Below are 26423 nucleotides of genomic sequence, written 5' to 3' on the forward strand. Positions count from 1 at the left end.
CAAGCAGGCTCCTGCTGTGAGCATTGAAATGCTGACCTGTGAGGAGTGTCAGGAGCTGGGAATCTGTGACACAACCTGGATCCTGAGAGCTTAAGGAGGTCTGATATGTTAATAACAAGCCTATTGAGTGTGTATGTGGGAGAGTGACAGGTTTCTGTGACTTGAGACATCCCATGTGATGCCCAGCTGTTGGTGCACACCACATCACTGTGCTGCCTCTTGTCCAGAGGAGGAAGTGCCTAGAAGAAATCAAGTAAAACTGCCCTCCTAACCCCAAATAAACAGGGGAGGAGAAGTCACTGATGTTGGTTCCCTAACAGCTACGTTTACATTGAATGCTGTTAGTGAAGACAAAGTCTCTAGTTTTGGATTAGCAAAAAGAGCCCAGTCTGTGAGGAGCTGATCTCTTCAGATGCACCCTGGCCTGCCACAGGAAACCCATGTCAGAATAGTGCTGAGCATGTGCCTGGGCCTTTGGCTCAGCACTGTTTGATAAATATTTTAGAGTTTTGCACGTCTTGTTGCCAACAACTCGGAGTCTGAAGCTGGCTTCCAGGGAAAGGAATCTTTATTCATGCTCATGTTTGATTCAAGCGCTCGTTCTTACTGTGTGTGGTGCAAAAAGGCAAGCTTTAAAGTCAATTCTCTACTCCATTAGCATCCTCAAAGGATGTCTCTGGTCACATCAGAGGCAATCTGCTCTTTTATATTATTGTTATTTATTTGGTTTAAAGCTTCCTCGTCTATGAAATGATCTGTCACCCTCTGTAGAGACTTGTCAGGGCACTGTCTGTGTATCTGCCTCGAACTGGAATAACAAAGAAGTTTCTCTGCTGCTGGCTGCCTCTGCCTCCCGCTTGGCTTAGGGAGAAGTGGTTTGCTCAATATTCGTGGCCCATTTGGTCCTTGGCCTCTTTGTGCTGCTGTTCAGGATGCCAGTTAATGTTAATCTGAAGGCATGTACTTCTCCATTGAATCCTAGAGTAATGCCATCAGCTGGTCTTATGTGGGCCGCCAAGCAGCTGTCAAGCAATAATGTTTATTGTGTTTTTACTCCATACCTTTTACTTTGTGATTGATCACTGTGGCTTATGTAAAACTAATAAAATTGGCAACATTTTAAGCTATTGTGGAAGGCAGTAAGTGAAATGTGGGCACAAGAGCAGATTGTTTCTAGCCAACAGCTTTCATACAGTCATTGGGAATATAGAGGAAGGAGAGACAGTGAAATGAACTGCAAATAAGGGTGTGTTTTGTTTAGACTTCAAACGGGAACCTTGGAAATTTCCCTTGTCATGTAAGGATATGATGTTTAGTAGCTCATTTTTAATTCATGTATTTTACCTTGTCGTTAAGGATGCCCTTGCACACTCACCTCTGGATAGGAACAACTCTCAGGATGATAAGCAGTAAGATACAGTGCCATATTTATGCAGTTCCTCATGGGGTTTATGTTTGTTTAACCAGTGAGCTGAATAGTTTGGACCCGGTGCTGGCTAAATGCTCCCACATGATAAAGTTGCTGTATTTGCCCTATAATACTTCCTGGTAAGGAAGTGGATAAAGTGAAAGCAGGATTAGTCTGGTTGATCTGGGAGCTGTGCTGTGGCACTGAGCCTCTCTGAGTACACCATGGCTCACTCGAGCAAATCTCCTCAGCATGTGCCCGGCCATAAGCAGGGGTATGGCTCTGATGGAGCCCATGGATCCTGCTGCGCTTAGGATGAAGTGCTCTGTTGGACTTGATCCACAGGCTTCATTTTGATCACTTACAATTAAGTAAATCAAGCCTGTCCCTGTGGAATGTAATGGGATCAGTCCTGGAGTAACAGCAGAGTGAAGCCTTGCATGCTGGGATATTTCATGCTTTATACAGTCCATTTTTTCCTCTTTCTGGTTCTTTAGTCTTTTTCATGTGCCTTGCTTCACGAATGCATTCCTTTAAATGTGTCATGGATCAAAACTGTAAAATACCATCTGTCAACATGGGTGAAATCTGTAATCCCTATGCTGTTCAGGTAGAGCAGCAAATTGACATTCATCCATTTGGAAACGGGGCACTTAGCCATCCACTAATGTTATGGATTTCTTCTCTTTTTTTCCTCTCTAGATTATTTAATTACATAATGTATGGCCTAATAGTTGCTGTACAGTTTATAAGCAACTTGCTTCCTAGAAGCCATGTCTAGGCAGGGAGCTCAAGATGACATAATGGAGGATTAAATCATAGTATTATGTTGTGCAGAAGGCGGGTGACTGCAGTATACCAGTGATGCTGTCCAGCTAAAACACACCCAGGCACAACAACAGGAGTGGTACGGGGTCTGTGTGAATGGGACTTCCTGCCCTTGTGGTCTCTGAAGCTAAATTCTTCCTGCTGTCTGTTGGATAGACTTGGGACGACAGAGCTTTCCTAGCCACTGTAAATCCAGACTGAACTCATCCCAGCGTCACTGAGCTCTGGTGTTTACTAGTGCCTTGTGATTGTGCTTAGCTTAGTCTGGTATTCCTGTCAGTCAGTGCTGCTAATATTTCACAAATGAAAAATGTTTTGACTCTATTTTTGCCTTGGTCAGCACCAACTTTTTAGGTCAACACTTCATAGCTTTAAATAAGCATCCAGGATTTTGTGGTTGGCTTTGTTTGTTTCATTTTAATTCTGCTTTGGAACTGTTTGTACCTAAAGTCGCTGTGATGCAGTGTGGGGTCTTGCTGCCTTTGCTCAGGAACACAGGTTGGCTGAACTCAGCTGGAAAAGGTTTTTGTCACTGGAGAGTGGAAAGGTGAAGAGAGGTGCTGGAGAAATGCACTTAACACTTCAGTGCAGTGCTTCCAGCCCAACTGTTAGAGTGTCTTAGGGATGTTAAAATGCAAGTAGAATATAAACAACACACTTTTGTGATATCCAGGGTGAAACAAAAAGAAGCACAAACTGTAAGATGTGGTCAGGTAAATGACAGCCTAAAATCACTTCCCTTACAGAAACGCAGAAGTTCTATGAAACACACAACAAAGACTCCTTTTTCATTAAGGAATACTTATTTCTTTAGACAGGGAAACTCTTAAAGAATGGTGCTGTGTCTGATTCCATAAGGGCTGCTGCTGAACCCCAATCCTCACTTCAAATCTACAAGGAAAAACAGTGGGGACACAGGTGTGCCTTGTTTTGACAAGTGTCTGCAGGCTCTGTCCCTGCTCCAGGACTGGCTGCTGTCACTGCCTGCCATGGAGTAATATGTTTGCTATCAAACTAAAGTGGCTGGAGTGGCAGAGCCTTTGGGCTCATTATCCTTTGCAGACAATGCAGTGTGACAGTGAAATGGCTGATGAAATCTAATGCTGTCTTCTCAGTTAAAAAGCACTGTGATGATAACAGCCATTAATTTCCTGAAGGCAGCTGAGTGGCAGGGATTAACAAGAGCCAGGCAACTGTGCTAAATCTAATGACCAGAGGTTGTACTTGAGTATGGAGGCACTTATCTCATAAGCAGCCAGACCAGCTCTGGCCCAGGCCAAGTGGGTTTGTGGTGGCCACTTTGTTCATCAGCTGAGGTTTGAGATACAATAACTGATTCCCTTTGAATGAGGTTAACAGCACAGGATGATGTGTGTGAATTAATGTGTGTGGTCACGCTTCAAAAGCAGTGTGACCAGCGGGTCAAGGGAGGGGATTCTCTCCCTCTGCTTTTGTGAGACCCCCCACCCCTCCCAGTCCTGTGTCCAGCTCTGGGGCCACAACACAAGAAGGATGTGGAGCTGCTTCAGTGAGTCCAGAGGAGGCCATGAAGATGCTGCGAGGGCTGGAGCAGCTCTGCTCTGGAGCCAGGCTGAGAGAGCTGGGCTGGGTCAGCCTGGAGAAGAGAAGGCTCCTGAAGGGGAGACCTTAGAGCAGCTGCAGGAAACCTGGAGAGGGGCTTGGGACAAGGGGAATGGCTTGAACCTGACAGAGGGGAGGTTTAGATTAGATATCTCTATCTCTCTGTGTAGGTCTGTTTGTGTGTGTATATATATTTATATGTAAATGCAAGAAGTTCTTCCCTGTGAGGGTGCTGGCGCTGGCACAGGGTGCCCAGAGAAGCTGTGGCTGCCCCATCCCTGGCAGTGCTCAAGGCCAGGTTGCACACAGGGGCTTGGAGCAAGCTGCTCCAGTGGAAGGGGTCCCTGCCCATGGCAGGGGGTTGGAACTGGATGAGCTTTAAGGTCCCTTTGAGCCCAAACTGGATTCTGTGATTCTGGCTGGCTATTACTGTGTATGGTTCAATGCATGCAAGTGTTGAAGTTTCCCTGGGCCTTTGATGCTTGTATTCTTCTGCAGCCCAGAGAGCACTGCTGTTGTGTGGTTTGTGACAATTGTTTCTGATGTGAAAGTGTTCTTCTGTCTTGTCTGGGCAACTGTAAGGGTTAATAATAAACATTAGTGGCCATTAGAAGTCTGAAGAGCAGCTGAAGGTCTGCAGGGCAATCTTGCACTTGGTGCTGAGGTTGTGTGGTGGGTGGGGACTTCATAACATGCACCTGAAGGCAAGACTGAAGGTTTGCTGCATTTGGTTGCCAACATGGAGATTTTCCTCTTCATTGATTCATCTGCTTTAGGATGTACTGCAAATAGTACCAGCTACAGAAACGATTAGAACTGGACATAGCCGTGTCACTGGAAACAGGTATGTGAAGCTTTAGTTACCTAAAGACCTGAATTACAGCCTCTGTTGAGCATCCTCTGCCAAGTTCCCTATGGATGTTCCCTGGAATCCACCTCTGTCACTGTTTCTTTGCAAGATGGTTGCAGGCAGTGTCTCTTACGGTTGGAACAATTCAGTCTTTGGTGATTTCAAGGATATTTATGCATTCCAGTGGAGATTCATGTTAATCCCCATCCAGCCTTACCAGGGCGTGCTGTCATGAGCCAGTGCTGACATCTCCAAACAGCTAAGGGTTTGCATAGTTGCTGTAGTCATCTGGTGCTGCCATGCTGTCAGTCAAGGGGCTGCAGACTGCTGAAATAAATGCTGTTCATCTAATTAGTATGGGTAGCAGCAGAAGGTTTTAATTATATGGTTAAATACACAGAAATAGAGGATTGTCATGTGGGCTCAATCTACTGGCCCTTTGTGGCTGACATCCTGCCTCCAGCAGTGGCCAGTGCTGGATATATTAGTGCATAACATACTTCTTTTTGGATGGAGAGTGATATGCACAGGCTGTTACACGGTCACTGAATGTCTCTGGAAACTGTGAGATGCTGTTGCTCCTTTGGATGCTTACACACAAAATTCAGCACAGGGAGGGTACAAGGAGATTCCTGGGTTCCTGCAAGGTGTGAATTCCAGTTACTCAGTGAGCGTGTTGTAATCTGAGTTAAACAAGTGTGGGTGTTATCTTATTTTTCACTGTGAGTGCTGATAAAGGATTTAGAGATCCCACTGGACTGAGAGATAAGCCTAAGAGGAATTTTCCTGATTACTCGTTACTCTTTTGACACTAACTAAATTGAAAGGGGGAGGGTGGAAAGACAGGGCTCTAATAGTTTTTAGACTTGATTGGTTTAGATGTGGTTGAGGGGGGTTATTTCCCCTAATGTTGGACTTTGTTTAGTACTTGAGGTAATGGCTATTCACTGTGTGTGAGACACACTGGAGGCTAATCGATTTGTGGGCAAATTAAACGTTATATTTTCACAGGTTGAGTTAAAAAATCCCCTTCCCAAGCTCCTGTCCTCATTGTGCTAAGCCCACACCTTGGCCCACAGCACCCTCCCTTGGGCTGCTGCGGTTACTCTGGGGCAGTGTTAGAGCTGGATCACCACAGTGATGGGGTTTTGGAGTTGGTTTGTTTTGTTTTTAATGAAACAGCACTGCAGAAAATGGAGTAATGCAAAGCCAGACCATACCTTTTGCTGCATGAGTTTATGTGGGATCTCAGTAGCAGTATTTGGTGTGCGGTAGGTTGTGTAAATGAAAATCATCCAGTACTGCAAAGAACTTACTGATTTAATAGGTTAAGGTAAGAGGAGAGGTAGCATTTAGGAGTCATAGTTTGCAGTCTGAGAATAAAGGAGTAAAAGCATTTCCTATATTGGTACACATCAGTCTTCCCAAGGACAGTGACTTTTCCTAGGCAGTCTATGCTATACATACAGGTATTGTCTACTTTGTTATTCTGTTTGTTGTTAACAGAAGCTCGTGAAATACATGTATAAGTTTGAGGTTTTATATGCACTTTGCATACAGCTCTCCTGCATTCCTTCACTGAAGGGAATGGTGGGGATGCGAATATAATGAAGGTAGCTGGGTATTCTTATTCACAGCCTTTTGCAGCTGTAATTCACAAAAGCTATAGAAACTGTTTACTTCTCAATTTTCTTTCTTTTCCCATATATTCTTCCCTGTGAGGGTGCTGAGGCCCTGGCACAGGGTGCTCAGAGAAGCTGTGGCTGCCCCATCCCTGGCAGTGTTCAAGGCCAGGTTGAACAGGGCTTGGAGCAACCTGTTCTAGTGGAAGGTTCTAGTCTCTGCCCATGGCAGGGGTTGGAGCTGGATGAGCTTTAAGGTCCCTTCCATCCCAAACCTTTCTGCCATTCTATTCTCCTTCCCTTTCGTAGGGCTAGGCTTGGGGACTGTGTATCACTGCCACAGGAACTGCATTGGATTATGGCTCTAGTAGCAGCAGTAGTTGTGATGGACACTTAAAAACTTTGCTTTTTAAAATCCTTTCAGTTGTCCTGATTCATCTATCTAGACCCACATATTCTGTGCATCTGCTTTAGACAGCTTTTGTTGATAAAGCAGAAGATTAGCTGTTTACCAGATAGACTTAAGGAAAATAGTCTCTTACCTGGTTGTGTTTTGGTCTTCACTGAAGAACTTGAGTCATTAAAGGCTTGAAACCTGTCATGGCTTTTCTTTTGTGTTGAGGATGTGCTTTTAATAGCCCCATTAAAATTCTGCTGGGCATGAATCTTTGTGCAAATCTCTGTTTAGCTTCCATCCTGGAATTATAATTTTTCTGTCTGATTCCTTTTTTGTTTTCTTTCCAAAACCTGAGAATAATCTTCAAGGATTTCTATTAAAAGCGCATTGAAGGCACAGTCAAGCACTTCAAAGTTTGATATTGTCAGAATTGACAATAGGAGCTGGGTTTGGCAGTCTCAAATACTAGTTTAATCTAATTCTTTATCTGCACATTAAATATCTTGGATGTGATCTGAACCTGGAGACAGAGTTCCATGCTTTCTGGCTCCTTAAAAGGAATTGTACTGTGCTAGAATGGAGAAAATATGACAGATGATTTGGAAGGGTGGGAAGAGGGGAATAGACAGTTAGGAATTTGTGGTGACATGTACTTAAAAAACCTACACTGTGAAAGGAAACGTACCTCTAGCTTATGGTAGCACATGTTGGGAATGAGCAAGCAGCTCATCTGGCCTGGTAATGAGATGAGCTCAAGAGCCTGAAATCTTGTGAGTGGGTCTAAGTTGCAAAGAAACTTAAGCAATTTGGTCAAAGTCTGTGCTCTTTTGCTAATGGTTGTCATTTAAAACCTGAAGTAGAGAATACATTGAACATGACCTTCGTATAATTTGGACTTGTAATTGTTCATGAAGGGTATGTCTAAACAAGGCTGTGGGTTGTTTGGCTTCTTTAAAGTGCAGTATCTGTTTCCTTCTTGAGAGGCAGAGAGGCAGCTCTTCATCAGATGTTCTGCAATGCCTGCTGGAGGGTATCGTTTACTACCAACAGGAGCAATTATTTGCTGTATCTCCCATTGCAAGTGGGAAGGGACTACTAAAAATCTTGAAGCAAAGTCAGATACAGCTGCACAGCGGATGCTGTTGCCTATTGATTACAGGTAGTACAGAGCTGATTCTGTTGTTAACATTTCTTTCCTTCCAGCGTGATTACTCTGATTCCCCTGTAACTTTTTATATCACTGTAGTTGAGAACAAGATTAGGCCCCCTGCGTTTAGTGATGAAATAATGATTCCTGAATACAGCTTTTTAGCTCTGCTGGTATCCCCACAGTTATCTGTATTCCAGTTGTTCAGGCATTCCCATTGCTTTAGCATGTGTTTCTGTGCATGCCCTGTTGTTGCTGTACTGTGAGACTGGACCACACCAAAACGTACTTTTCGGTTGCGCTTGCTCCAGGAGCTGCTGAATGCATCTGTCACACGATGAGGGTTTCTCATCTGCACTCATTAAAGGAGCAACTCTAGCTGTGCATGATGCATGCTTAAGTGTCAAATCTGGCTGCCAGCAACAATTGGCTTTGTCTTTCTTAGTTCTAATGTTGGTTATAGGTTAATTTGTGTATTTTATCTACTATTGTTATTAATTTGTTCCACACCATATTTAATTTTCACATGGGATAATAGAAGTAATAAATCTTGCTAAGAGAAGTATTTCCATGGCAGGAGAGCTGAAGCAGTAGGATGGACTCAGACTGCTGGGGCATTTTTTATAGCACTTAGATTGTCTATCTATTCTGCTGTGTTCTGAAGCAGCAAGAGAGAATTTCCTTCAGCAAATGATGCCTGGTCACAGAACTTTGATTTTCAAGGTGGATTTTGTTTGTACTCTGCTGTGTGCGTGGTCAGATGATTTGGATTTGGGTTGGGAAAGCAGCTTAATGCTGATTTGAGCTGTGAGTCAGGGATCACATGTCTGTGGGGCTGGTGTGTGTCTGAGCAGCTGGAAGTGAGTAGTGTGGGAAGGAGTTGGGTGAACTCTGTAGAGGAGAAGACACTTCATGCAAGTGGAAGTGAGCAGCTCTGCCAGTGCAGGAGCAGCCAAGGAAAAGTTGCCAGGAGCAGGCAGAGTGACTCTAGATCACAAACCAAGCTTAGCATTATCAAAGATAACACTGTGGAAGGTGAGGAGGAGAGAAGAGGTTGGGGCTTTTGCATGTCCCCATTGAGATGCACTGTAGAGGTCTAGAGAGCTGGGGTGGAGCGATAGGAAAGATGGGGACATGGGGTTAAACCAGATCACTGTGATTTGCAGGAAGGCAGAGGCATAGGTCCTGGAGATCAAGGGGCTTTGTGAAAGAGCAGGAAGAAAAAAAACTTGAAAAGGAATGGTAATCTTTTGAACATCGGATTTAATCTGAAACCAAACTTCCTGAGTGAGGATCACTTTTTATGACCCCTTGGCTTTAGACTGTGAGTATAATTAAACCCCTGTTCCTCAGAGAAACCACCAGGTTTTGTGTTGTGTCATGGAAAGCCATCCACTGTGCCCTGTACTGCGTCCCCACATTGTTTGGTTATAATGTCTAATCGGTCACTTCATAAGCCATAAACTTTGGAGGGTCTCCTGTTGTATTATACCTCCTTTACTATGTCCCGCAGGCCTGTCTGCTGGTTCCTGCTTTTGCTACTTCGCACTCCCTTTTATAGGGCCAAGAAGAAAGGGAGAGTGGTGGGGTTTTTTTTGCTTGGCTCTTGAATCAGTATTATCCCATGCCATCACCTTGCTTGTTATATGGGGAATAAAGCAGGTGATGGTTGCTTTTCCTCACTTCTCAGAGCAGAGGACAGCTGGGCTTGAAATGTGCACCTTTCACACTATTTTAAATGACTTGATGACAACTAACCCCAGGTGCCACAGTGAAGAATGTGAGCATACCTCCTCAAAACCCACTTGTGTGGCTGAACTGCAGTTCCTTCTGCTGCTTTAGGTGCCATCCAGACTTCATGAAATCATGTCATGAGAGTGCTTATAGGGTAGAAATTGTCAGCTTGCTGTGAAGTTTCACTGCAAGTAGAAATAATAGGGTAAAAATGTATTATTAATACTGAGATTCCTGGGTACAAATGGAAACCATTTGACAGATTTCAAGCGTGCTATGAATTTCAGGTAAAGAGAAGAAAACTGCCAGGAAGGGAAACGGAGGGGGAGACTTACATGAATCAAAGAGACATCACAGGTTGTGGTAGTTAGTGTGAAATGGAATTAAAGATGTGCTCTTTGCTTCGGGTGACAATGTGGAAGATTTGTGTTAATGCATTACAGGCTCTTGTGCCACGGGCAGTGACCTCTTCCTCCTCCCAACTGCCACCTTCCTGCAAGGAAGTGATAGCAAACGGCACCCCACAGGCTGACCCCACTGAAAGGGATGCAGCAGGTCTGTGGGCAGGTGAGATGGAAGAGCAGCACTGCAACATGTTCTGGGAGAGGAGGATGTGAGCCTACTAAAGATAACAGCAGGCATTCATATAAAGAATAAATCTAGACTGTGCCATAAGGTGCTGGTTGCCTCCTCAGTGCCCTCCATTTGGAATCTGTCCTTTGGTGATGCACGTGAAATATCTAAATGACTTCCTATTACCAGTGCTGTATGTGGAAAAGAGGGCAATGGTTTTAACCAGGGATATGAAGACAGTCATTGTCCCATAGAACCAGCAGCAAGTGTCCTCCACCCAAGCTGGTAAAGCCCTGCCTCATAGATATATCTTTCTCTTTCATTGTCATGGCAACTCTTTACCCTTTTAATATCTTTAAGACCACAAAAAGTGCAGTGATCCCAGTGAAAGTTTATTGTTATGTTCCTGGTGAGCTAACTGTTCTCACAATGTTCCTTTTACCTAGTTCTCATGCTCTGCTCTTAGCTGTTGCTTTAGTGTAGATCAAGGTTGCATGGGGTTCCTTTTCCTTCCTGTCAATTTTGACCAGATAATCCAGTATGAATGGAAAGACCAACCTCTTGGATGGCTGAGTTGAGTCTTTGTTGTAACATTTGAGCTGGCACTAGTGAATGCTGAGGGCTGGGTTTCTCTTTTGCTGGGCTATCGCTGCTGTCTTCACTGGAGCTTGCTCTTGACTTACCCTGCAGCAAGTGAGAAGGGCCCCCAGCCTCAGCAAAGCTGAGCAAAAGCTACAGCAAGAGGGAGAAACCCGGAGAGGAAAATGCTAATTACATATTTTGACCTTGTTGCGTTAGAGATGGCATCACCCACATTAGCCACTATTCATGAGCATTCCCCAGGGCCTGAATTGCTTCTGGACAAGGAGGGAAGTCTGGGGCTTTTATCGTGGCTGCCTGGTTAAGTTACAGGATGAAATATATACCATGTAATGCTTTTGGACAAATTCAGTGCTTCTTAGCTGCCATTTGTCTTGTGTAGCTGTAAGCAACTTCTGTAACAGACAATAATTACAGCCCCAAGTAAAATCCTAGGCAGAGGATGGGAGTGAGCTGCCCAAAGAGGGCTGGGATGGAGCACAGTGTCCCCTTTGTGGAGGAGGAGGGGAAGTTGGTCAGTATATTCACAAAGGATTTGTTCTACTCATTTGCTTTAAATGTTGGCAGGTGCCTCTGTTGTCTGTGTGCATGACTGCGAGCCAGAACTTGTGTTGTGACGTTGTCCTGCTCAGTCATCCTCCTAAAATGTTCTTGAGCCTCTGGCTCTTACTCTTTGGTACCTCATACGAGGCAGGATTTCTCCTAAATACGAGTTGGTAACAGACTGCTCATGTTCTAGGGGTAGGAAGGGAGTGGGCAGAGGCAAGTGGGAAAGAGGCACTTTGTGAAGGAAGGTGAGAACAAGTTATTTTCTATAAACCTTCTTAGCTTAAATCAGTGCTGTATTTGAGAGAGGTAGAACTTAGTGCCTGGGCCTGAACATGGCTGGCACCCTTTGACTGACTCAATCTATGTTACACCTTCCCTTCTTGGGGCAAATGGCCTGCCTACTATGAATCTGGTTAAAAATAAGTCCAGTCTGTCACAAGGTGTGTTTGGTTGCCTAATCTGTTTTTTTTTTCCTGTGAAAACAAGACTTGCATATGCTCACTTTTGGCATATAGGTGTCTGGCTTCTTTTATTTGTGAACTGATTTCATGGCATTTGAATGAGGGATGGAGGTCTCAAGGCAGTAAAGAAGTAGGTCTCCTGCTTCTATCTTTTTTCAGTTTCTTGGGTTTTGATGGAGGTTTAGAGAAAGGGTCTTGCATAAGTGTATAAGACACCACAGAATCTGCACAGAGGAGTCATGTTCTGGTCTCAAAACCCACTTCTTTCATCTCTTGAACATACTCTACACCAAATGCTTTGAAAACTAAGGGAAGGAAATTAATTTGCTTTCCATGACTGAAACCAAAGTTCTTGTTGCTGAGCACCGATTCATAGAATCATAGAATGGTTTGGGTTGGAAAAGACCTTAAGATCATCCAGTTCCACCCCTCCTGCCATGGGCAGGGACACCTCACATTAAATCATGTCACCCAAGGCTCTGTGCAGCCTGGCCTTGAACACTGCCAGGGATGGAGCATTCACAGCTTCCCTGGGCAACCCGTTCCAGTGCCTCACCACCCTAACAGGAAAGAATTTCCTCCTTATATCCAATCTAAACTTCCCCTGTTTAAGTTTTAACCCATTACCCCTTGTCCTATCACTACAGTCCCTAATGAAGAGTCCCTCCCCAGCATCCCTGTAGGCCCCCTTCAGATACTGGAAGGCTGCTATGAGGTCTCCACGCAGCCTTCTCTTCTCCAGGCTGAACAGCCCCAACTTTCTCAGCCTGTCTTCATATGGGAGGTGCTCCAGTCCCCTGATCATCCTCGTGGCCTTCTCTGGACTTGTTCCAACAGTTCCATGTCCCTTTTATGTTGAGGACACCAGAACTGTACACAGTACTCCAAGTGAGGTCTCACAAGAGCAGAGATGTCCCAGTGGTGAGCAGTTGTCTTTACTCCAGTCAGACGCAAGCTCATTTTGCAGTAAGCAATGACAGGCTTCACCATGGTGGTCTGTCTTTCAGCTGTGCTTCCATAAACTGGATGAGCAAACCAGGTAGTAACACACAGGTTGGGATGCTGGGCTTCCTTCTTTGGGATTGCCTGTTTAAGCTTCCCAGACTTTGGAAAAGAAACACACATACAATATAATTATGTTGTGTGTGTATATATAGATTAGACCTGCCTCTCTCTTTCAGGTGTTAGCCTTCCCTGTTTAATTTCCGTACATTAACTGCACATTGTCCATCTCTGCATCCCAACAATGGCATGGGGTGGTCTTTTGTAAAGGTACTGATGCTGTATTTCCTGTGTGTAGAAAAATTTGCCTCCATGTGCACCCTCCTCTAATTTGTCATCAGTTCATTGTTTTCTAAGTCTGTATTTTATATTATGTTGGTTTAAACCTGCACAAAGCACAGTCTAAGCTATTGCCTCATTTTTATTTATTTAAGTCCCATGCTGCCAACTTGACCTATTTTTTCCATTCTACCGACTGTTCAAATCTCACAGATTAATTAGTCAAGGAAGGCACAGCTGATCCTGGAGCGAAATCCATACCCACACATTCTGCCTCTCTCTGATCCAACCCTCTTGGTTTTTTTTCCCCTCATTCTGGGATATAGGCTGTCAGTATTGCACTGTGCTGTAATAGACCTGACTAGCCATTATCATTAGCAGTGGGTACCAGCTTAAAAACCCAGTCATCAAAGAACAAAAATGCTGGCAGCTAAATTGAGAGATCCAGCCAGGAGGAAAACAACCCGGAGCATCAGCCAGACGGCTGCTACTCCCTGTACAGAAGAGGAGGACCATGCAAGGCAAGTCAGCAAAACGTTGTCTGACATTTAAAAACAACTGCTCTGTTGTGTTTGAGAGTGTTGTTAAGAAAGCCCAGCTCAATGCAAATTGCTGTAAGGATGCCTTAAAATGACCACAAGCAGGCTGAATCCCCCTTTCCTCTGTATATGTGTGTGTATACACATATATATATATATATATATATATATATATGGTCACACAATTAGCCCATGTATTGCATGGGAGCCACATCCCTTATTTATTAGAACACTAGGAAGTCTTTAAGCTTGCTTGATCAAACCTTGGCAAATCCTGTTACACCTGAGAGTGCCATTTGCGTTCATGTCCTACTGAATTTAGTTCCTTTCTCTCCTCTTTCCTCTCCCCGGCTCCCGAAAATGTTATTAACTAGAGCATTAAATGCTGGCCTCCAGCAGGGCCTCTCCATATGTTTACGACAAATGTTTCCTCCATAGAGGGAGGATGTATGTGTGTGAGAAAGCATGCAGATATAATGGGGCAGCTCCCAGATCCAGCTTCCCTGGGAGGCTAAATTCAGGCACTCAGAAATGCTTATCAGTTCAAATAGTTCAGATGGAAACAGATTGTAACATCTCCCGATGCACCTTTCACCCGTGACGAGGAGAAGACTTAGAGCACCACGACCAGATTTTTCTCCCTTGTGATGCGTGAAGCTTGGCCTGGCTCCTGGGGGAGCACAGGCTGTTACTCAGCGTGGCAGAAGCTGCTTTATCAGGCAGGTCAGACTTCAAAGCCAGTCAAACTGACTTGCCCCTCTCCACTCTTCTTTCAATCCAAATTCTGTGCATAAAAAGCGTGCTTTATCAAGCCATGACTTGCTCCCCTTGTCAGCAGTCAGGAGGGTTTAAGAGCATCTGCCTTCAGCATTCCTGAACATCTTTGCTGCTGGCTGGTGCAGTGTGGAGGGCTGTGAGGTTATGTGCCTGCAGCGTTCCCAGAAAACAGCACTTCCATGTAGGAGGCAGGGTTAGAGATGCTGTTGAAAGTGACTCTTGTAATGCAATTCCCATGGTTATCAGGTGGAACTGGGTATCGTTGCGTTGTTCCTCTAGTGTCAGTTCTTTTGGGTAGCAGCAAAGGCAGAGTTAATTGCAGCTGTTTTGAACTGAAAATAGCAAATAACATTCATCATTTCCATCCTCCTTTTGGCTTGTAAATAATTAATAAGCTGCCCCTTACATTATACAGATGTGTGGTGTTCTCAGTGGTATTCTTTGCAGGACTGATTTAGTGTATTCTCCTCAGCTCCTTCACCTTCATAATCTGTTCTACTGTGGCTGCCACCCAACAGTAAAGGTTTTGTTTCTGCTTCCTGCTCAGCAATTGAAATTTAAATGGGGAGAAGCAAAGAGAGTAACAAATAATATGCTTTGGTAGACATTTTCATGAGGAATAATTGTTTGAACTAAAAGCTTTCGGGATTTGTTAACCACTGGGCGTTTGTGGCAATGCTATCAGAACATTTATGAATAATGGAACATGAGTGACTGTTGCACACTGAACTGTGGCCTTTTGGATTATGCAAGTATTTGTGACCCTAATTGTGTATATTGTGCCATCTCCTGAATCATCTCCTCACTATTGCGAGGAGAGGAGTGGAAGCAAGAAAATCTGGGTTTCCTCCTTTGTTGGTTTGAAAGTAGTTGTAAAAATAGAGAAAACAGTTAAAATTGAATGTTAAATGTTAAAATTGAAAGCATTTAATGAAACTGGGAGAACCACGCTTCCTCTGATTTTTTGCAGACTGGTATAGCTTAAACTTGTGTTGTCTGACTTCAAGGTGGGAGAATAAAATGTGTAGCCTGTGCACAGACCATATGTAGGACCCTTCGGCTGAAATGACTGGTTTGGTATAGCTGTAAATTGCGTAAAGTCCAGACCTTGATGAAACATCATGGTTTTATCAATTGGGAAAGCTACAGTAGGTGATACATTGGCCATAAGTTAGGTAGGTCATTTTGAAGAAGTTCAAGTAAAAATAACTATACTGCAAGATACCCACTTTTGTGTGGCAGTTTTCATGTATGTTACAGTGAAGCTACTTTCTTATTCCAAACACACTGAAAGATGAAAAATGTAATCCAAAGCTTCAAACATGCCTTCTGTTGTATTCCTATTTGTCTGGGCTTTGTTCTGGAGCTGCATGGCATGGTTCTGCCAAAGGCCTGAATTCTGCTAGGATCCATGTTCGGGGACACTCTGCAGCATACCTGATACATAAGCAAATATTTGTGAGGGATTCGAGTAGTTTGAAGCAGAAAGAGGGGCAATGGAGCATTTGAGAAGCGTAAGATCATGCCTTTTGCTTCTGTCTGAGCTAAAGACATCCCCACTACTGTCTTTGTAAGCCAGCAGGAGTCATGTAATACTTGCTGATAGTGATTGTGAGTTTTTCCCTACTGAAATCAATGGCTAATACTCTTCAGTGACTTCAGTGAAAGCAGAAATGGGCCACCGTTTGGAAAACTTGTGTTCTTTAAAGGGTAATCCAGAAAGCATAACCATATTAATTGCATCATCTCTTGAATTCCTGTCAGATGTTGGCAATTAAATATTTTCTTTATAATCACAGCATCTTTCCCCCAGTGGTTTCGTGCTGCTCTCCCTCAGCATGTCACTTGTGCTGTGTTGCTCCCTTTGCATTGGTCTGCATGTATCTTAAGAGATATAATTCAGGATGCAATGCTTTTTAAGCCTGCTTCGCTCAGCTGGTTTTATAGTTTATGGTCTGCTGCGGAGACTTTGTCTTCTGCCCAGCCTAGCATAATTCCAGCTCTGTTGCTTCTGCCTTTCTAAACATCATAGTGTGTATCAGTGCTGCTCTGCTTGATAACATTTGATGGAAACTACTGCATTTAGGACTGTTGCGTGCAGTGGCCATGGAGATGTGTTTTCACCTATTTATTTTCCAACTCCTGTTTCCTGGGCATTTTGATGTGATAGATGCTGACTCTTGCTTGAGGAGCCTAGACACTGTTTGTGTAATCAGGGCCTGGGCTAAACAGTTGGTTAGGTTATTTTCCAGTGATTGTTTCCTGACTGCTTTGATAGCTACATCATTGCATCTCAGTACTTAACTGTTTGTGAAGCATGTGAAATTGTGTAATAACTTCAGGATTTGCTTTCATAATATCAATTTGCAGTAGCTAGATAACTATTAATTTTCTTCTCATTGCTTTAGTAATTGTTCTTGAAGGTTAATACCCATAGTCTGGCAGCACTAGTGGTACTTTAGCATCTGTTTCTCATTGAAGCACATGTCTGGCTGGCTGTGTGGGGGCCTGTTCTTGCCCTGTGTTGTCATGAGTAGCCAACGGGGGAAGCACATGTGGAAGTATAAATCTTTATGAACATTTATGTTTTGAAAAGGGTTTGGGCACAGGTGAGAGCAGCGCTGTCATCTGTGTGATTGCCTGGGATTTGCTCTTTGCTTCACGGACAGGTAATTCCCTTTTTTCGTCTTCCTTTCATCCCGTCAAAAACCCAAGTTTCACTTAACAGCTTATTGCTGCAGAGCCAGCACTGGACTCTGCAGCACTGTTCTGAGATTCATTAGCTCCTAGAAATGATGTTACACTTCCATTCTGAACTTATATTCAACCTGAAGTCACTGGAGCATGGTAGACTTGCCCTCTAGACTGAATGCACCTTCTAATACCCCAGTTTTGTTTGCAAGGTAGGGGCTCCCAGTCAAATTGCTCTTCACATCTGCTTTGACAAGCCACAAAACCTGTTATTTCTGTAAGGCTCATAGCATGCTAAGGGAAATAACTGGTTAATTCGACAGGGCCTTGTTTTTATAAACTCACATTGGTTGTCTTATAACTAAAGTTAAATCTAAATTAGGTAGAACTGATGTTAGGTTGACAGGTCAGTAAGCACTCATTGTATTTAGATTATGACATAAAACTTGCTTTCTTTTGGAATGATGTGAGTAGTCTGAGATTTAATGAAAATAAACAGGATTTTTGTATTGCCTCCCCTCAGCCATCTCTTAAACTCTCAAGTGCCAGTTTCTTGCCTTAGAAAGTCTGAATTTAATAACTGCTGATTAACAGCCTTGTTTGGGGTGTTAAAATTGAAGTATTTTGTTATCTTCTGCTGTGGAATGGAAACTCTTTGAGCACTTTCTATGTTATTACCATCACTTTAGGGTATTTTCAAATGTCTGTCTTTAGTTCTGCTTCCTGGAGAATTTCTTCTTGTATCATCTTGTTTGAATGTAGCTTTCAAGAGTTCCTGCCCTGTATTGATTGCTATTGATTTGCTTTTTTTGAGCCATTTTTCGCAGAGGTTGGGGTTTTTCTTTAAAACTTAGTCTGCATTTTTATTGACCATGAAATGAGCATCAGGTAAAATGTTCCAGCCTTTAAGTGTGAGGCAAAGACTGCAGCTCATCTTTGGTTCTGTGTATTCTGAAGTAAGTTAATATGCATTTACTGAGTTAGCGGGCATAGGGCTAAGGACCACTTTATTATCAGAAACATGCTGAGGATGGCATATGTGTCCAAGGGATGCTAATAACTATTTCATTATTATTAATTTTCCAGTGAAGTGATTTAGTAACAGACCTTCACCACAAAGATAATTTAGCTGCTAAATTATATCTAAATTGCATGTGCGTTTCCACTCTGTACACAGCCTATTAGCACTTCTGTTGAAAACAGATAAAGTTGAAACACATTTTGTAAAGGAAAGCACGTCAGAGAACAGAAATTAGTTCAGTTCTGCTTTCAGGGGGAAAAAAACATCAACCTCTGGCATAGTTTGGATGCTTTTTCTCTTCATTGTTGGACTTGATGTGGCTTTCCCTCCCTTATGTCACCTGAACTAGCAGGGCTGATGCTTGTTCATCTTTTCATTGTGGGAGAGTTTCTTTGTGTGATCTATGGTTATGGATTAAAAGCATTCAGTGCATTACTGGCAAAGCAGCATTGCTGAATACTTAGCAACAAGCGTTTTCTCTCAAGTGTTTTTAATGAAACAGAAGTTTCTTGTTGCCATCTAATAGGTTTAAACACTATTAGAAAGGAATCCCCTCCATTTCAGTTAATCAGCTTTTGTTTGCTACCCATGATAACATAAGCTTGCTGGATTTCACATGTTCAGAGGGAGATGAGACCTGAATGTTTAATTTTAAGAATAAAGGCAGAAACAAATAGGGATGGTTTTGTGTGAGAAAACTCCCTTTGTGGTTCATAAAACTAAGAAGAGGGAGAAATAGGGTGCAGTAATACATTTTCTTCCTGTTACGGCTCATCTTCAAGCAGAATGCACGAAACGTACTTGCAAGTTTATACACAGTAATGTGATTATGTTTGCAGAAGAGTGTGGTTATGCTTCAGAATTTATGACAGAAATTAGCTTTCTAGTTGTACTGGGTGTATTTGTTGTTTGGGGTTGGGGTTTTTTTGTTTAAAGACCTATAGCAAGAATACTGTTTGCCAAACGCTAGTGTTTTTAACTACTTCCCTGAAGAGCAGCTTGGTAACTCTCCAAGGGTTACCATACTGCTGACTTAGGGATAAAAAAGAGCAAGCAAAGAAAGAAATGTACGTGCAACCCAGGCAGTGAGAGAAGAACAAATCCCAAGTGCCTGTGGGAACTGCTGACACCACATTGCCCGGAAACAACGTGTTGTTAGGTGCGTTTTGGGATTGGGCTGTTGTGGCACACTGAGAACCTCTTGGGTTTGAGGGTAGAGTGGGAGTCCCTTACATCTCCAGTGGGCAGCGGGACGCAGTCAGCTCTGCCAGGCAAGGGGTGCCCAGGAGGCATCTGCAGCAAGAGTTGGAGTTGTCCCTGCTTTGAATGATTAATAGCTCAAGCCTCCCAGGTCATCATTGCTTTAAAATTACACATAGTTGGTGGTGCTTTTATAGCAGGCACTTGTCTGACACTTCTGATTTATACGACAGGCTTCCCTGTGTTTTAACATTTGCCAAAGCGTGACATTTCAGTCTGACCTTTTCTTTGTGCAGTTGATGTGTTTTTCAAGCCTTTTATTATTTATTTATTAGATACACGTTTTTTGGTTAAAATAAGTCCTATGCCGTAAAATATCGCAAGGGAATTTTCAGCTTTGCACTCAGTGGAGAGACTGGATAATGTTTGCTGAAGACCGAATAACCAGGTATAGAATCAAAGAGATGAAGAGTTACTTAGTAACTCCCTACTCTGTAAATGAGGCTCAGATGGTAGAGCAAGAAAATAGCCCAGGAAAATATAAGCCTATACTATACCATAAATGCACAAGGGAGCTCAATTAAGGTTGTTCAGGAAATCTTGTTTGACAGTTTGCTTTGAATGTGTGATTTTTATAAACCTAATGCTCTTTTAGAACAGTCATTTCTAAACTACTGTGTGTTTTCTAAAGAAGCATATAATGTACTTCCTTCAGGGGGAACCTGCAAGCAAAAACTGAGAGATGCATTCAGTTCATGTGAGGACTGCTCACACAAGATACTGATCTTGCTAATAGAGAAGCCCGAGTTGTGCTGGAAGCCACCGTGTCCGATGCCAACACTGATGTATGTAGTTGTCTTGCTGTTAGGAGAGGACCAGTTGTGTGACCCTTGATCGTACCTGGCTCCTGCTCACCACAGAAATCTCAGCACTGAATTTATTCAGGCAGGTGGCTGTTTTTTACAAGCCTGTGCTTTGTAGGCAGTGTTGGGAGAAGGTGGAAGTGAGAGGGACTTGCTGTGGACCTTTGGCGGCAGCAATCAGGTGCTCAGCGAAGTCCAGCCACTACTGGTTCTACTGCTGTCCATCCTGGGGGAAGTTTAAAAACCTTGTGTGAATGAAAGCTGGAGGCCTGAACTGCTTCTACTCACATGAAGGTAGCAGTTTAAGGCACTGTTTATGTCACAACTTGGGCAAGATGAGGCTGGGCAGAGCCCTGAGGGATCTGTGCACACAGTGCTTGGCTCCAGCTCTTGGTAGGAGCATCTCTAGACAGTGAAGGAGGATTTTGGCTGGTTTGTTTTCCAAGGCTCTGCAGCGACTGTGCCTGTGATAGCTGCAACTGTGTGGGTTGTTTGAAGGTGCTGCAGTCCTCCCTTTATAGATTTCCTTCACCAATAGCTGGAAGAGTGGTGCTACCCTTCAAATTGTTAATAACACAGGGTTCTGTTATTGTAGAATAATATGGAAGCACCACCAAGTATTGTGCTAGTGTGTCTCTTGAGCATAGGGTGAGTGAATTGTGCAGATTTCTGACCTCTGTACTAAGTTCCTGAGGTCACACAGGTCTTGACCACAAACGAGAAGTACACACACATCTGGATGCTAACATGTTCGTTGATGTTCCTAAAAAGTAGGTGGCTGCTTCCCTTAACTCTTCTGTTCCTGCAGAGAAAAGTGATTTGCTTGTGATCCAGTTACGTGCAATGTAGTCTTTTGGATGGCTGATTTCTTTATTCTTATTTTGGCTTGGTTTTTTAAACTGGCATTTTGAAACTGGGTGCCAGTTAGCCTTCTGCATACAGAGCACAATCATCTGCTTTGTCAATATTTTTACCCCAATGTATCTTGTTTGTTGTAAGCTGAAATGAATTGCCTTTTTCTTTCTTCCACAAAACCAATTACAATTCTGTCATCTATTTAGGATTAATACTCCTAAATGTGTGCCCATTTCCAGATAAACATTCCACTTAGCACACAGGTATTCTACTTACCCTAGGCTTATGCATAGGCAGAAGTTACATCAATTTCCGTTAAATCCCTCTAGCCAATTGTTACAGAATTTTGTGCTTATGCCCTTAATTAGAGCTATATGTGGCTTATATTGATGAGGTTTAAATATGTTTCTCACTGAACATCATTAAAATACAGAAATTCAAAATCAAATTAGGAATGTCCATCTGAGTGGGTGTTTTGCCTCCTGAGTTTTGGGAGGAAGGATCAGCAATCTACTCATGCAAAGAAAGCTGCTTCTGCCTGGGTTTTGAATACCAGGTACTATGTGAATACTTTGGGTATTTCAAATGGATGTCTTTACTGATGGTGGGAAGGATGGGTGGATTATGTAAATCTAAGCAATGGCCACTGAACCCAGACATGGATTTCAAATGTTGCTCAGGTCTTAATAATATGTGGTGTGTATTCAAATCCCAGGATTTATCACTTCCAAAGGTATCACAGCTTGTCAGAACTGCCACTAATTGTTGTCACCTTGTACCATCACCTGCTTTACAGTCTCACCCCAGGACCTCTTCTGGCCCTGAGAGACACATGGTCTATTAGGCTGGAATTTGTCCCAGTTTATGCTGTACTGATTCTTACAAGCTGGTAAAATGAAAAAACATGGAATCCCAGACTGGTTTGTGTTGGAAGGGACCTTAAAGATCATTTAGTTCAAACCCCATGCCATGGGCAGGGACACATTCCGCTAGACCAGGTTGCTCCAAGCCCCTTCCATCCTGGCCTTGAAGAAGTCTTTTGCAAGGACTCATATCTGTAGCACTCTGTGCGGCTCCGGGATGCATTCTGCTTTCCCTTTGACTTAGATGAGCTCCTTGATAGGTTACCTTTTTGGTTTGAGTTCACTAAATACAAGATTTGGGTCTCAGCCCTGAGTATTCTCCATTCAAGTGGAGTGCGGTTCTTACAGGGCTGTGATGTGAACTCCCCAGTAATTGGTCTCTAACCAGTACAGATGTTCCACCCCCCCCCCCCCAATATTCACAGTATGGTCAAACAAGATGCAGGTAAAGTTTGCATGAATTATAGTCATATATAAATTAGCTATCTGCTCCTCAAGTGATAAAAAGTGATCTAAATACTGCTGGGGAGAACAGGAGGAAAAGTATTCTCTAATCTCTGTACACATTGGAGAATACTTTTGTTTGGCTCAGGAAAGCACTCAGCATGAAGTCCCTCCTACCCAAATACACCAAGAGCTGGTGTTACACTGAACCATTCATGTGGCAAATTAAAAAGTCTGCTGGACAGATGATATGGTTCCGAGAACTCAATAAAACTTATTACCTACAAGACTGATTCTTTCCATTGCAGTGACATATGTGCTGGTAGCTTTGCAGCAGAGGAGTAATTAAGGAAAAAAGAAAGCAGTATATTGAGGCTTCATTTTAATGGAGCAAAAGAACTAATTTCAGTGTCTGTCTATGCAGGATTAAGTGGAAATCTCCCCTCTATTGCCTTCCCCCAAAGATACGAGCTTCCTACTCAAGTCATGTTTGTTAAGCTCAAATCATGATAGAGGTGTGACTGTATTAAGGTAAAATCTTGAGAGGCCTGAAGCAAACAGTAGTGACTTGACTTGCATCACCTGGGATATGAATTTATCAGTTTAATCTGGAAAAGAGCCTCAGTTCATTAGATGCGATGGCACCTGAGAAACACACAGTTGGTCCTCTCTGTGAAAATTCTCCATAAGGTGGTTTAAAAAGACAGCAAGCGCTATCTTTGATCCATGAACTGGCTGGTGTTTGATCGTGATTTTCCAGGATAGGAAACAATAAGGAAAGCTTTCAAAACCCAGCAGCCAAAGTAAGGCAGACCGTGAGTAAGCTGTTTTAAACACTGACATAAACATGATGATTAGCAATGTAGTAAATTGCAAGGACTCTTCAAGAGCACTTGAAGCGCTCTTGACAGGCTGAGTTTGGTTTGCTCAACCTGGAGAAGAAAAGGCTCAGGAGAAACATTGAACATCTTCCAGTGCCTAAAGGAGCCTACAGGAAAATTGGAGAGGAACTTTTTACAAGGACATGTAGGGGCTAGGACAAGGGGGAACAGATCTAACCTGGCATAGGGGAGATTGACATTTGAGATATAAGGAAAAAGCTCTTCCCTGTGAGGGTGGTGAGACACTGGAACCGGTTGCCTGGAGAAGCTGTGGATGCCCCATCCCTGGCAGTGCTCAAGGCCAGGTTGGACATGGGCTGAGAGCAACCTGCTCTAGTGGAAGGTGTCCCTGCCTGTGGCAGGGGGTTGAAACTGGATGAGCTTTAAGGTCCCTTCAACCCAAACCATTCTGTGATTCTGATTGCCTGCCTCTTCTGCCATCCTGTCTTCTATATGACCCAGAGATACCAGTGAGAGCCGAAGAGGTGATCCTCTTTACCTTCCATTTTCAGGATGTATTTGGACATTCAGTGTGGAATGCGAGCACTCACTGGAGCACTAAAACCAGACTGCTTGGTCAGCTGCTGTCTGAGCCATAAGAAGCACTACAAAAACTTTAGAAACCACTAAGTTTCTAAAGTTTTTTCACAAGTGACTGTCACATAACTCCTTGAAGTTGAACCTGCAGGCTGGCTGAAGCAGAAACCTGCAGAGGCCACCTGACAGCCTTATACATATTGTAAGCATCCTTCTGTTTCTGGGGTAGTATCAAGTCATTTCAGGGATAGTATCAAATCATTTTAGCTCCATCTTCTTTTGATTTGGGATGGGATAGTTCATCAGTGTTCTGAACCAGAAATCTTGTTGGATAGTCCTGTGATTATGAGAATCACAGTATACTTTTAGATCCTGTTGATATATATATAATTACTATATGTTGAAGTCTGTGCTGGAACATATGCTTCTCCACAAGTCAATTCAAAAGGATTGCCATTATTCAGTATAGGCATTGATAGGTAGTTCAAAGTCTAGGCAGAATGCTTTTTATTTCCATTTCCATTTGCAGCACTGCTGCATATACCAAGAGAAATTCTCATTATACACTGCTTCTATTTCAGCATTTTGATGTCAGCAGCTCAACTGTGTGTGTGTGTGTGTGCATGCCCTTGATCTTCTTTTCCTTCCTCTGAGACAAATAACTTTAAGAAGCATTTTGGGCTGATGGTGACCATGCAGTAACAGTGACTCTACAGTTCTGGTAACCCTTAACTGCACACGTAAAATCAGGAGATAGGCTCTAAGAAGTATTTTAGGATGTTCCCTTTGTTCTGTTCCCTTAGCTTTCTTCCCTCATTTGCTTATATTGTCTTTGGAAGGATGTGTTTCCTTCAGTTGACTAGCAGGGAGGGCCTTCATTGCTGGATGTGATTCTTTTAATAGTTAGTTCTGCTCACCAACAGAATTTGCAGCTGGAGTAATTGCCATGCACATGGCACCAGCTTCCTTTGTTACTGCCCTGACAGGTTGCTCTTCGCTTGACTTGACTTTGAAGTTCTGAGTTCTCATTTCTAAGAAATTTGGTGTGATTTTTTGGCATTGTTTCTTGTATGTTTACGAAGCTTTCCATTCATATTCACTTCTTGTCACTGCTTTTGCACTGGCTGGTTGCGAGAGAGATTTGGGGTGTTATAAATAATAAACCAGAAAGAGACAGATCTATTCCTTGTTCACTTCAGCAAAGCTCTTGGGAAGCAGCATTCTTATTAATGCTCATCTTTCTGCGTGTGACAAGGGGGGGGATGGACACGCATGGCTGAGGGGATGGCATTGTGTTTTCATTGGTTTTGTCTCAGCGTGTGTTTTTGTGTTGGGCAGAGACTGGCGTGAGTTTCTCAGCTCTTTACACAGGATCATTGTGGAAGCAGTTCGTGTCTGTTAGTTGTGAACAGATGGGAACGCATTACTTTTGGCACGGGGAAGGACAAGGAGACCTCACATTGCATATGAATAGACATCTCCGGGGTTATCCTACCAAAATGAGGAACCGAAAGTAAACGCAGAATGAAACTTACCTGGGGTTTTGTGCCCTGCTCTGTAGCACTTCAGTCAGTCCTGGCTTTATCTGTTGCTTCTGGAAGATCTTCAGACTTGGTTTTGGAGTAGTATTAGAAGGAGGTGTGTAGATGAGCTGGAAACACAAGGACCAGCCTGACTATAGTAACAATTCACATCATTTGGGTTCTTATTATTAATGTGGTTGGGATAGTGTTGTATTTGCCATTGTCTTACCACAGACAAAAACTGTCTCTGACATAGGGGTGTTGCATCCCATGCACAGGGAAGCACAAGGAGATGATGCTGTGCTGAGGTCGGCATAATACCTACTAAAAAGAGCACATTACAAGCTTACCTGCGTTGAGTTTTTCTTAGGAGGTGTAGCAAGTAGAATATTCAAGGAAGTATTTAAAAGCAGTAATGTGGTTCCGTGTGATTCTGGCAGCTTCTCTGAAGTGCTGGTGACCCTGTGAGAGAAAGCAGACAAAGACTACTTTGAAAGTAAGCTAGAGAAAAGGTAAAAGTTAGGCCCTTGCTGTGACATGAGGAGTGCACGTTTGTCAGTGGAAGGATGCGCAGAGGTTGGGCCAAAGTGCTGCTCAGTTTTTCTTGTTGTTTGTACCATTCCTTGGCTAGAGATAGAGAGCCAAAAGTGATGGCTGCATCTAATCAAGGAATAGAGAAATGGATCCTAAATTACTGGGATTGATTAGGCTGCAGACGAGACATGTACGTGTAAGCAGAGAGAAGCCAGGGTGTGTGAGCTGCTGTTTGCACGGGTTAAAAACGTATCAGTTCAAAAATGGGGCACGGGCTACTGGTGAGCAGTGTAATGTGAAGGCAGCTTCTAACTGAGAAAAGAGGTTATGGGGAGATGGGAATAGAGATCAGAGTTTGTTTTAGACATACAGACTCTGGTGAAACCTGAACATCTGCAAGAGGGAACCAAAAACCAGGCTGATTCTTGAGCATAGGGAGCTTTGATTCGTCTATCCACACACACGTGCCTCCCTTGCTCTATTTACCACCACATTCACTTACTGTTCAGCTTTCAGTGTAATGCTCAGGCTGTGGGAGAAGGTCTGTAACATCACTGCCTCTTTGCCTCCAAAATACACTGCACAAAGCTTCATGGTGAGGAGCAAACAGAGAGGGAAAGAACAAGAGCCGGGGATTTGAAATTTGGGTTCTGGCTCTTCAAGC

General features: G+C 43.3%; 1 protein-coding gene and 1 long non-coding RNA gene across 3 annotated transcripts in view; both read left to right on the top strand.

Annotated features, from left to right (window-relative positions):
* The window catches only part of LRP8 (LDL receptor related protein 8), a 190549-nt gene that overhangs the window by 51975 nt on the left and 112151 nt on the right, over positions 1-26423 (top strand). The gene's annotated exons all lie outside the window — the stretch shown is intronic.
* LOC133207702 (uncharacterized) lies at positions 19269-20199 on the top strand. Its single transcript, XR_009724131.1, has 2 exons — positions 19269-19410; positions 19975-20199. It is a non-coding gene; the product is annotated as an uncharacterized LOC133207702 (long non-coding RNA).

The sequence above is a fragment of the Neopsephotus bourkii genome, unplaced genomic scaffold (assembly GCF_033783945.1).
Source record: "Neopsephotus bourkii isolate Nb327-2 ecotype Australia unplaced genomic scaffold, CSIRO-AGI_Nbou_v1 NB_234, whole genome shotgun sequence".
NCBI lineage: Eukaryota > Metazoa > Chordata > Aves > Psittaciformes > Psittacidae > Neopsephotus > Neopsephotus bourkii.